This window comes from Gadus morhua, unplaced genomic scaffold, assembly GCF_902167405.1.
Source record: "Gadus morhua unplaced genomic scaffold, gadMor3.0, whole genome shotgun sequence".
Taxonomy (NCBI): domain Eukaryota; kingdom Metazoa; phylum Chordata; class Actinopteri; order Gadiformes; family Gadidae; genus Gadus; species Gadus morhua.
The window spans coordinates 127,741-137,745 of record NW_021963950.1 but is presented as its reverse complement, the minus strand read 5'-3'; the positions used below and the strand labels follow the sequence as shown (position 1 = coordinate 137,745).

General features: G+C 45.7%; 1 long non-coding RNA gene across 3 annotated transcripts; it reads right to left on the bottom strand.

Annotated features, from left to right (window-relative positions):
* Positions 1–604: 604 nt before the first annotated feature.
* On the bottom strand, positions 605–9,051 carry LOC115538026 (uncharacterized). 3 transcript variants are annotated; one of them, XR_003975000.1, is made up of 10 exons: positions 8,960–9,051; positions 8,814–8,855; positions 4,531–8,299; positions 4,245–4,326; positions 3,940–4,001; positions 3,224–3,387; positions 2,956–3,037; positions 2,670–2,731; positions 1,385–1,508; positions 605–1,260 (listed from the first exon to the last, which is right to left on the bottom strand). It is a non-coding gene; the product is annotated as an uncharacterized LOC115538026 (long non-coding RNA). The 3 variants fall into 3 exon arrangements; XR_003974999.1 differs by having other exon boundaries at positions 3,224–3,352; XR_003974998.1 differs by having other exon boundaries at positions 3,266–3,352.
* Between the last annotated feature and the right edge of the window lie 954 nt (positions 9,052–10,005).

The window sequence follows — 10,005 nt, the reverse complement described above, 5'->3', positions numbered from 1 at the left end:
TACAATCTCATATTTTCGGTTTGTTTAAACACCTGCAGTACATAACCATGGTAATAGATCATGTTGCCCTTTATTTAAATTTTAATTATTTTGCTGAACTTGTAAGATAGCCAAGAGCGCTCTTCACATCCGGATATTCCATCACTATTTATAGAGCGAAGGAACGTTTTAAAATTCTTTCATAACTTCTCTAAATGGTTGACGTGTGGCTGACGCCTAGCATGGAACCCGCCCCTATTGGATAAACGGATTGGATTGGCCCAACCCAGGACTGCCAATCTAAAGGGAAGCCGGAAGAACAGGAGAAACTCGCAGCTTCGACGGTTTTCGGGCTTATCCCTCTTCTGCCACAGTACCAAACAATAGTTTATAAAGTGGAATACGTTAATCCCATTAGTTAAGAACTTTACAAAACAATATAAAGCACTCTCCACGTTCCTAGGCCTTCATTAATTGTAACAATGTCATTTATAATATAGCAATATTTGGAAGAGTTTGATAGTAAAAACTATCAAACTATCAATATCAGAATAAAAAAATATTTGTTTTACATGATGCTATATCCTGACCTAGACAAGGGATTAAAAGAAACCGGCTGCAAAAGTCATGTCAGGAAGGCTGTTTTTATTTTAAAAACACATATGCATTTTAAAAAGCAATCACATTTCATTTCGTACAATTTGTTAAAAAAAAAAATTATGAATTGCACATTTTGGGACGGCCGTCCAAACAATTTTTAAAGCAAGTGAAGAAGTTAGTGGTGAAAGCAGCCCTACCTGACCAGCTCCAAGCCCTCAGACTAAACCCTAACACTAAGCCCTAACTTTGAACTCTGACCCCCAAGATTGGAAGAGGTGGTGTCCTCCACACACAGACAGGTGGAGGAGAGAGAATAGATTGGAAGAGGTGGTGTCCTCCACACACAGACAGGTGGAGGAGAGAGAATAGATTGGAAGGGGTGGTGTCCTCCACACACAGACAGGTGGAGGAGAGAGAATAGATTGGAAGGGGTGGTGTCCTCCACACACAGACAGGTGGAGGAGAGAATAGATTGGAAGAGGTGGTGTCCTCCACACACAGACAGGTGGAGGAGAGAGAATAGATTGGAAGGGGTGGTGTCCTCCACACACAGACAGGTGGAGGAGAGAGAATAGATTGGAAGGGGTGGTGTCCTCCACACACAGACAGGTGTGTGTGCATGGAAGAGATGATTCTGCAGTCCAACGATGACTCCAGCTGGCTCTTCACTCGTTGGTCCTTCTGAAACGTTGCCCAAGAAAAATACAAAGATGTTTGCATAAGGTTAGTTACTTTAGCACAACAGGCCTTGCTTTATCAATTGAGTTTTCCAACTGTAATTAATAGAACTCAGTGGAGTACTGACCTGAAGAACCTCCAGCATGATCAGATGAATCCTGTGAGGAGACTGGCAAGAAGGACGTCAGGATACAGGGAGGCCCCGGCTCAAGGACGTCTCCCCCAAACCAAACTCAGGATCTCCACAGCGTCTTAGAACCAAGGTTATTTAACAGTCATTTGCCCGTTTTATCCAAAGAGACTTGAATCCAGATGCATGTTATTCAGGAGCAGGGGGGGGTTAGGACATCTTCCTCAAGGATCACGGTCTGAGGACTTTGGGATTGATTCACGACCTTAGCCTGCCCTGCAAAACCCCACCGTGTTCAGTTTATGCAAACTTGCAATGACTTCATGGTCCTCCTTCAGATTCCCCTACCAGATAAAGCTCCTGCCTCACCACCCTGGTCTGGTAACACAGCTGGTCTGGCAGCAGTGGTAGTTGGTGAACATCTAGTTAGGGCGCACTCACACTAGGCAAGTTTGCCTGTCCGGTGCTGCAGGAAGATTCAGCACGATTCCCCCCCTCCCCACACCCGTGGTCACACTGCTCCCACAGGCCGTGGCCCGAGCACGATTGCTCCTTCATACATCACCACGTCGTAATACGATAAATACTTCATCAGCTTCAAGTCTCCTCGCCCCCATAAGAACAATAACGTGAATGCTGTCGTCTGCCCAAATTTCAAGTAAACACTAGACTTCACTATCGCACCAACGTAAACCCACTCGTGAACCGCTTGCCGCCATTGTTTAAAATAATTGTTGTGGGGAAGAATGGCATGGACCTACCTATAAAGAAAGAAGGGTCGCTCAAGGACTACGTCATCCAGCTCACGTTGCGTATCCGCGCGTGTCATCTCATTAGCATCTGCACTTTGGCCACGGCACACCTCTCCAAAGGGTGCCGTGGCCCCCTTTGGAGAGGTGTGAAACAGCCAAGGGGCTGTTTCGTGCTGGAATACGGATGGCGTGGTCACACTAGCCAAACGTTTTAGACTTTAGTATGCAAATGAGCTCAGGCACGGGGCCGTGGCCCTAGTGGGATTGGCCCCTAAGAAACACAACCCTCTACAGTTTGCCTTCTAGTACACTATTCAGTTTATATAATCGTTCAGAATTCATTCCTCTAGGTGGACCCAACACATCTTTAAAACACCTGGTCCTCTAGTGAAGTAATGCACAGGAACCCAACACACCATCCTCGTCCCTACAACGCCTCCAACGTGGCTCCTCCAACCAATAATTTATCAGCACTAGTCAGACCTCATTCGTCCTATTTCACTAAACGTTGACCAACGATTGGTTTTTACCTCCAAGATGTTACTGGTCCATCGCAGTCCTCCCATCAGATCCTAGTGGTCACCAGCTCCATCTAGCCACAACAAACAAACAGGCCTCCTCCTCAGCAATCACTTTCCATCATTTGTTAGTACAACTTTAAAGCTTATGAGAGAGTATAGCAGACTAGCTTTCCTATTAAGGAAATCTCAGTAAATAATCCTGCTGACCCACGCCTCAAATGACCCCGAGACTCTTCTCTACATATGCTCCAAGTGACGTCAGCAGGGACCGGTTGAATACTAGTAGATTACTCACTAGTGGATACTCATTCCAGGGTCCGGAGGGACCTTCTCCAGGCTCCTCCTTCAGCGCGGCTCCTCCGTTAGCTCACCTCCACCTGGTACCAAACACAACAGGAGTTTGAACCAACGTCTGGCTCCAAAGCGTGCTACTATGGGACCTGGTCAAGACAAAACCGGGGACGCAAAAGCTGCATACTTTCAGCATGTGGTGGATCATTGTAAAGGGGAAGCCGATAACTTTATTATAGAAAGGACTTTACAAATTGACATTTGTAATTTACCCATTGCAATGTAAACTACTGGTAGTGGCAGGAAAAGTGTACCCTCGGGTCCAGCATCAGCCTCTGGTTCTCCCTGATATCTTGGGCATTGGACAGGATCAAGACAGCAAGCACGGGAGTCTGCACCTACTGCAAACATGAAACCTCCATCCATTCAAATAAGACTTCATGGTTCCAACACACATCCACCCATCACAGTAGAGCAGAGAGCAAAGAAAGAAGGGTCGCGCAAGGACTATGTCATCCAGCTCACGTTGCGTATCATCTCATTAACATCTGCACTTTGGCCACGGCACACCTCTCCAAAGGGTGCCGTGGCCCCCTTTGGAGAGGTGTGAAACAGCCAAGGGGCTGTTTCGTGGTGGAATACGGATGGCGTGGTCACACTAGCCAAACTTTCTAGACTTTAGTATGCATGTGAGCTCGGGCACGGTGCCGCGGCCCTAGTGGGATTGGCCCATAAGAAACACAACCCTCTACAGTTTGCCTTCTAGTACACTATTCAGTTTATATAATCGTTCAGAATTCATTCCTCTAGATGGACCCAACACATCTTTAAAACACCTGGTCCTCTACTGAAGTAATGCACAGGAACCCATCACCATCCTCGTCCCTACAACGCCTCCAACGTGGCTCCTCCAACCAATAATTTATCAGCACTAGTCAGACCTCATTCGTCCTATTTCACTAAACGTTGACCAACAATTGGTTTTTACCTCCAAGATGTTACAGGTCCAGCGCAGTCCTCCCATCAGATCCTAGTGGTCACCAGCTCCATCTAGCCACAACAAACAAACAAACAAAACAAACAAACAAACAGGCCTCCTCCTCAGCAGTCACTTTCCATCATTTCTTAGTACAACTTTAAAGCTTATGAGTATAGCAGACTATAGCTTTCCTATTAAGGAAATCTCAGTAAATAATCCTGCTGACCCACGCCTCAAATGACCCCGAGACTCTTCTCTACATATGCTCCAAGTGACGTCAGCAGGGACCGGTTGAATACTAGTAGATTACTCACTAGTGGATACTCATTCCAGGGTCCGGAGGGACCTTCTCCAGGCTCCTCCTTCAGCGCGGCTCCTCCGTTAGCTCACCTCCACCTGGTACCAAACACAACAGGAGTTTGAACCAACGTCTGGCTCCAAAGCGTGCTACTATGGGACCTGGTCAAGACAAAACCGGGGACGCAAAAGCTGCATACTTTCAGCATGTGGTGGATCATTGTAAAGGGGAAGCCGATAACTTTATTATAGAAAGGACTTTACAAATTGACATTTGTAATTTACCCATTGCAATGTACTTACTAGTAGTGGCAGGAAAAGTGTACCCTCAGGTCCAGCATCAGCCTCTGGTTCTCCCTGACATCTTGGGTATTGGACAGGATCAAGACAGCAAGCACGGGAGTCTGCACCTACTGCAAACATGAAACCTCCATCCATTCAAATAAGACTTCATGGTTCCAACACACATCCACCCATCACAGTAGAGCAGAGACGGGAGTTGATGGGGTAATTTAAACGTTTTCCTATAAAATAAATATAAGCCTCCCGTCCTGCGTTTACCTTTAGCAAGCCTCTTAAGTCACTGGTAGCAGACATCTTGTGAGACAAACGACATGACAGTACAGCTCTATATTTAGATAGGTAAACCTATCCAAGTTCTATGTTAAATTTGTTAAGAACAAACTTCTGACTGCCCTGATATTTAGAATTGACATAAGGTGAAGATGTACCAAAGAGGACAAGCAGGAGTAACAGTAGAGTAGTAAAATTATACTCAAGCCATGTCCAGGTGCTGGGTTGTGGTAACTCTAACCACCAAAAAGCTCTCCAGGACAGAAATGCCAAATTGTTGCCGCTCGAAAATATTTTGCAGCCTTCAACCGAAATATTTACGCAAGTAGAAGGCAGCTGGAGTTGGTCAGCTAGCTCAAAGTACCGCTCTAGTGTCCACAATTGCAGGACAATGCAAATTAATTTGCTAATTTTTTTTTAGAGAACGTCTCCCTGAGGAGGCACAGTATTTAGGTCAGCTTATGACTGATGGCTACACGAGTACTTTAGCTAGTGAACGTTAGAAAAATACCCCTGCAATGTAGTTAATGCCACAAGGTTCTGCAAAGGCCGATCTTGTGTGACCTCAGATGAATCACCATCCAGCTAACACCCAAATCAATGCAAACTCCAGCCATCGGACCACATCGAGGGACCGTTTGGGCCTGAAGACAAGCATACACCGAACAAACTCGATCCATCTTCTAACTACCATCCTAAGCAGGAATCCTTACATCGCAGTAGTAACCAAACCAGCAATAAGGAAAATAACCAGCACCTCACCTTGAGCTGAATGGAAGATCCTGTAGTCCTTGTAGCTTCTCATTGTGAACACATCCAACAGACTTACCTTGAGTTGATCTAGTACTTTGCTGCTGTTGGTTTTTATTACAGTCACACATTTCAATGCCTAAGCAGTAAACAGATATATTTAACATATACATAGGCTAAGAGAAAGGAGTGAGGGAAGTCTATGTGGGCTTAAAAGGAAATAGTTTACACCCAGAAACACAGCCTTGACATGCCTAATCTGAATGTCTTATCCATTTTGTCCACTTTCCTGAACTATTCATCACATGAGTGTCTTGCTGATGGATGTGTGGTCGGTATGAGTAGAGATGCATGCTGGGATACGGTGCCGTCTGAAATCTGCAGATCTGTAGACGTGCCCCCTCAGGAGATTAAGTGTTCATGAGGCCGTTGTAGCCTCAGTTACATGAACTGGCATGTCCTTCGAGACAGAGACTGGGACCCCAATGAGAAACACCTTGAGAAAGATCTGGTTTACCTCTCTTGGCAACTAAACTACAACCCGAGTTTTCCCCCAGAGAACCATGCAACACGTAGCAATATTCCCCTCCATGAATCTGAAAACACCAGTGAGGGTTTCTCTACTTCCTCAGCTGAAGGAGTAGTTTAAAAATAACCGGGTTGAGATAATTTGATTCATGGGGACCCATCTCCCAGGTCAAGTCAAAGGGGTTTACTGAAATCCAATCTTCCTGGAGTGTGTTGAGCTGGAATAAAAGCCAGCTGTTGGATTGGTCCAGCTCATGAGGTCTTCTGGATTGCTTCAGTAGACATGACCTCCATTCCCTTTTTTGTGCAAGTTCTTAAACAATCCAGAACCATCCGTCAAAATAATAGACCTGCATCAAAACCACGACATACCAATCAAGTCAAACTTTTAGGGGAAAAAAAAAAGTTGAAGAAACTAACCACGTCAACCCTCCTCAAAAGCAAATTTCACGTGCATCTCATGTAAATTACACCTATGTCGCGTTAAAAAGCACAGCCCCACCTTTGCCAGGGTCACATTTAGGACCCAAACCAAGCAGAGCTATGTAGCACCCTATACCAGGTCAAACACTGGTCACATGGAGCACCCTATACCAGGTCAAACACTGGTCACATGGAGCACCCTATACCAGGTCAAACACTGGTCACATGGAGCACCCTATACCAGGTCAAACACTGGTCACATGGAGCACCCTATACCAGGTCAAACACTGGTCACATGGAGCACCCTATACCAGGTCAAACACTGGTCACATGGAGCACCCTATACCAGGTCAAACACTGGTCACATGGAGCACCCTATACCAGGTCAAACACTGGTCACATGGAGCACCCTATACCAGGTCAAACACTGGTCACATGGAGCACCCTATACCAGGTCAAACACTGGTCACATGGAGCACCCTATACCAGGTCAAACACTGGTCACATGGAGCACCCTATACCAGGTCAAACACTGGTCACATGGAGCACCCTATACCAGGTCAAACACTGGTCACATGGAGCACCCTATACCAGGTCAAACACTGGTCACATGGAGCACCCTATACCAAGACAAACACTGGCCAAGTGGAAGCTGAACACAGGATGAAGAAGCCGAGCTCAGGGCCTCCATTAGACCTTTCCAATGCCCTTGCCTCAGAGATTCAAATGATGCACAACCTTCCTCAGTTGCGTCGAGGTGCAGGCGTCTTCAGCTGGTAATCAAGGTTGACCCGATTCAACGTCACTGAAGTCCCTTCCTGGCCTTCGAGTCGTTTCCTGATGAGGAGCCTTCAGATGCAAGCGGTAGCTTTGATAAGCCTGAGGTCAGGGACAGGACGTGGGTATCCCGAAGGTGTTCCGTTCAGAAGGACAACCCAGTGGTGGAGTTCTTGAAGTGCAGGATTCTCCTTCATCCCATTTGAGCAGCAAAACTGATGAACTCCGGCTGGCTCAGACTGACGCATTCCGTGTTGGTGCAAGCATTTCTCTGGCTGATCTGCAAAGGACGAGGCCAGTTCACCATGGAAGAGGAGTCCGCACATCACAAACCATCAAGACCTGGACTAGTTCATTTTCCGAATTGAAGTTGTGCTCACTTCCTGCTGGAAACTTCAAGAAACGGTCGCCAAGGCCTCCAGATGTGTAGAGAGGAACGTTGAGATGTCCTCCACATTTCTCTGGTGCAAGACTTAGGCTGTGTATCAGTTGCCAAGAGATGAAGCCCCCTCTTGCCCTCAGAGTTCCTCAGTGGGCTCCCTGTGCCCATTTTGGAGGACATTTCAGTTCATGCACCTGATATTATGACACTCTTAAGCACTTAGCTTCTCGTGAGGAGAACAGCTCCAGAACGGCAGCCTTGGGACAGCACTGTATCCAAGCATGCACTCTCTGCCCACTCAGACAACTAATGTGACAAATGCAGAGTTCAGAGAAGTAGCAGCGAAGTGGATACAAGGAATCTAGAAATAAGTAGCCACGAAGCAACTTCGTCTTACACTCACTTGACACCCATTGTTTACTTGAACGTACTCTACCTTAACACAAGAATCCTTATTCAAACTACACTTTTACATACCAATACACCAACACAAACTCTTGGTATTGAAACATGTTAATCCAACAAGGAATCAAATCTACGTTAACGCTTGTTAATAAAAAGTGACTTACAGCTCGCAGTTTCTTGTTCATAGTTCAGTTGTGTTACTCACAGAACCGCAGTTTCTCCTCCATAGTTGAGCTGTAAAGTTGTGCACCACACAGAGTTTGAATTCAAATGAGTCACTAAACAGGGGGAATGCTGCTTTACATTACAATACACATTTACTAGACAATTATTTGTGTACAGTGGAAGTCAGTGGGCCCCTGGGATGAATACAGAAAGATTGGCCACCAATACAACGGTTTATTAAAATTGTCCCCTTGATTTGGCTACCTGTACAATCAGAACTAGGAAAAAGAAAGAACTATATAGGCTACAACTTCAAAACATCTCTACCACTGCATAGCAGCCTGGATTAAGTCAGCCAACAACAAAAAGGCTCTGAACAACAACCACTTAGAAGCAGAACACCTGCCAATGTATCCGTTAGTAATAAACAATCAGGCTGATATAAGGCCGCACAAACTATACGATTACAATCCAGTGACAACTAAAAGCTTACTCGTTTAAAACAGTTAACGTGAAATAACACCCATAAACATTTAAAACGTTTAATTAATTACAAGGCCAGTGGAATAGACGTTATACTCACAGCAGCTCCAGACAAGTTTGTTCAGTTTGATTCATAATTAACCTGTGAACAAAGGAATAGATTTAGCTTAGTAAGACACATAACCACTAACTAGAAGGTGAATGCATGTTCATAGATGTTTTCTAAACTAATGTTAGGTTTACTACCTTGTGAAAGAAACCTCGGACGGCCGAACAACGTGCTGTTTGGTTAACTCAGCTGAACCAAAGCCAAGCGAGCAGCCACAGTGGAGAAGTAACAGGTGAGCCAATCACTTAAAAAAACGTACTAATTAGTAACTGAACACAGCTGCGACACCGCTGTGCCTCCCGGGAGTGATGAGTTGTCAGCGCCCCCTGCTGGTGGCGTCTAAATCTCAGGTGTAATGCATTGATTATCACCATAGAGACGTCTTTAAGAATTAACGCCTTATTACAAAAATAAAGACAGCTTTCCTGTTGATGACCAATACTTTTGATGTCAAATCACCTGGCCTGAATACACTCACACATGTACCTTTTTTCCAAACTGTCTGAGATGGACACGAAGGGCATAATAGAGGGGATCTAGGAAAAAAGGGAAGGGAAAGGAGGTCATCATTCCCATTCCAGGCAGCAGCTTCAGACCTCAGCGATACCAGCTGCTGTTGGTCATAAATAGAGAGGCCTTCCACCTCGTCCAGACAGGTACTCTCAGGAGAACCAAGAGAACTACTGGGTCTGATGACAACACTAGACCCTAACCCTAACTACTGGGTCTGATGACAACACCAGACCCTAACTACTGGGTCTGAAGACAACACTAGACCCTAACCCTAACTACTGGGTCTGATGACAACACTAGACCCTAACTACTGGGTCTGATGACAACACCAGACCCTAACTACTGGGTCTGATGACAACACGAGACCCTAACCCTAACTACTGGGTCTGATGACAACACGAGACCCTAACCCTAACTAATGGGTCTGATGACAACACGAGACCCTAACCCTAACTAATGGGTCTGATAACAACCCGAGACCCTAACCCTAACTAGTGGGTCTGATGACAACACAAGACCCTAACCCTAACTAGTGGGTCTGATGACAACACGAGACCCTAACCCTAACTAGTGGGTCTGATGACAACACGAGACCCTAACCCTAACTAATGGGTCTGATGACAACACGAGACCCCACTATGGCGACAGGCTGGTGGACGGATGTATTCTG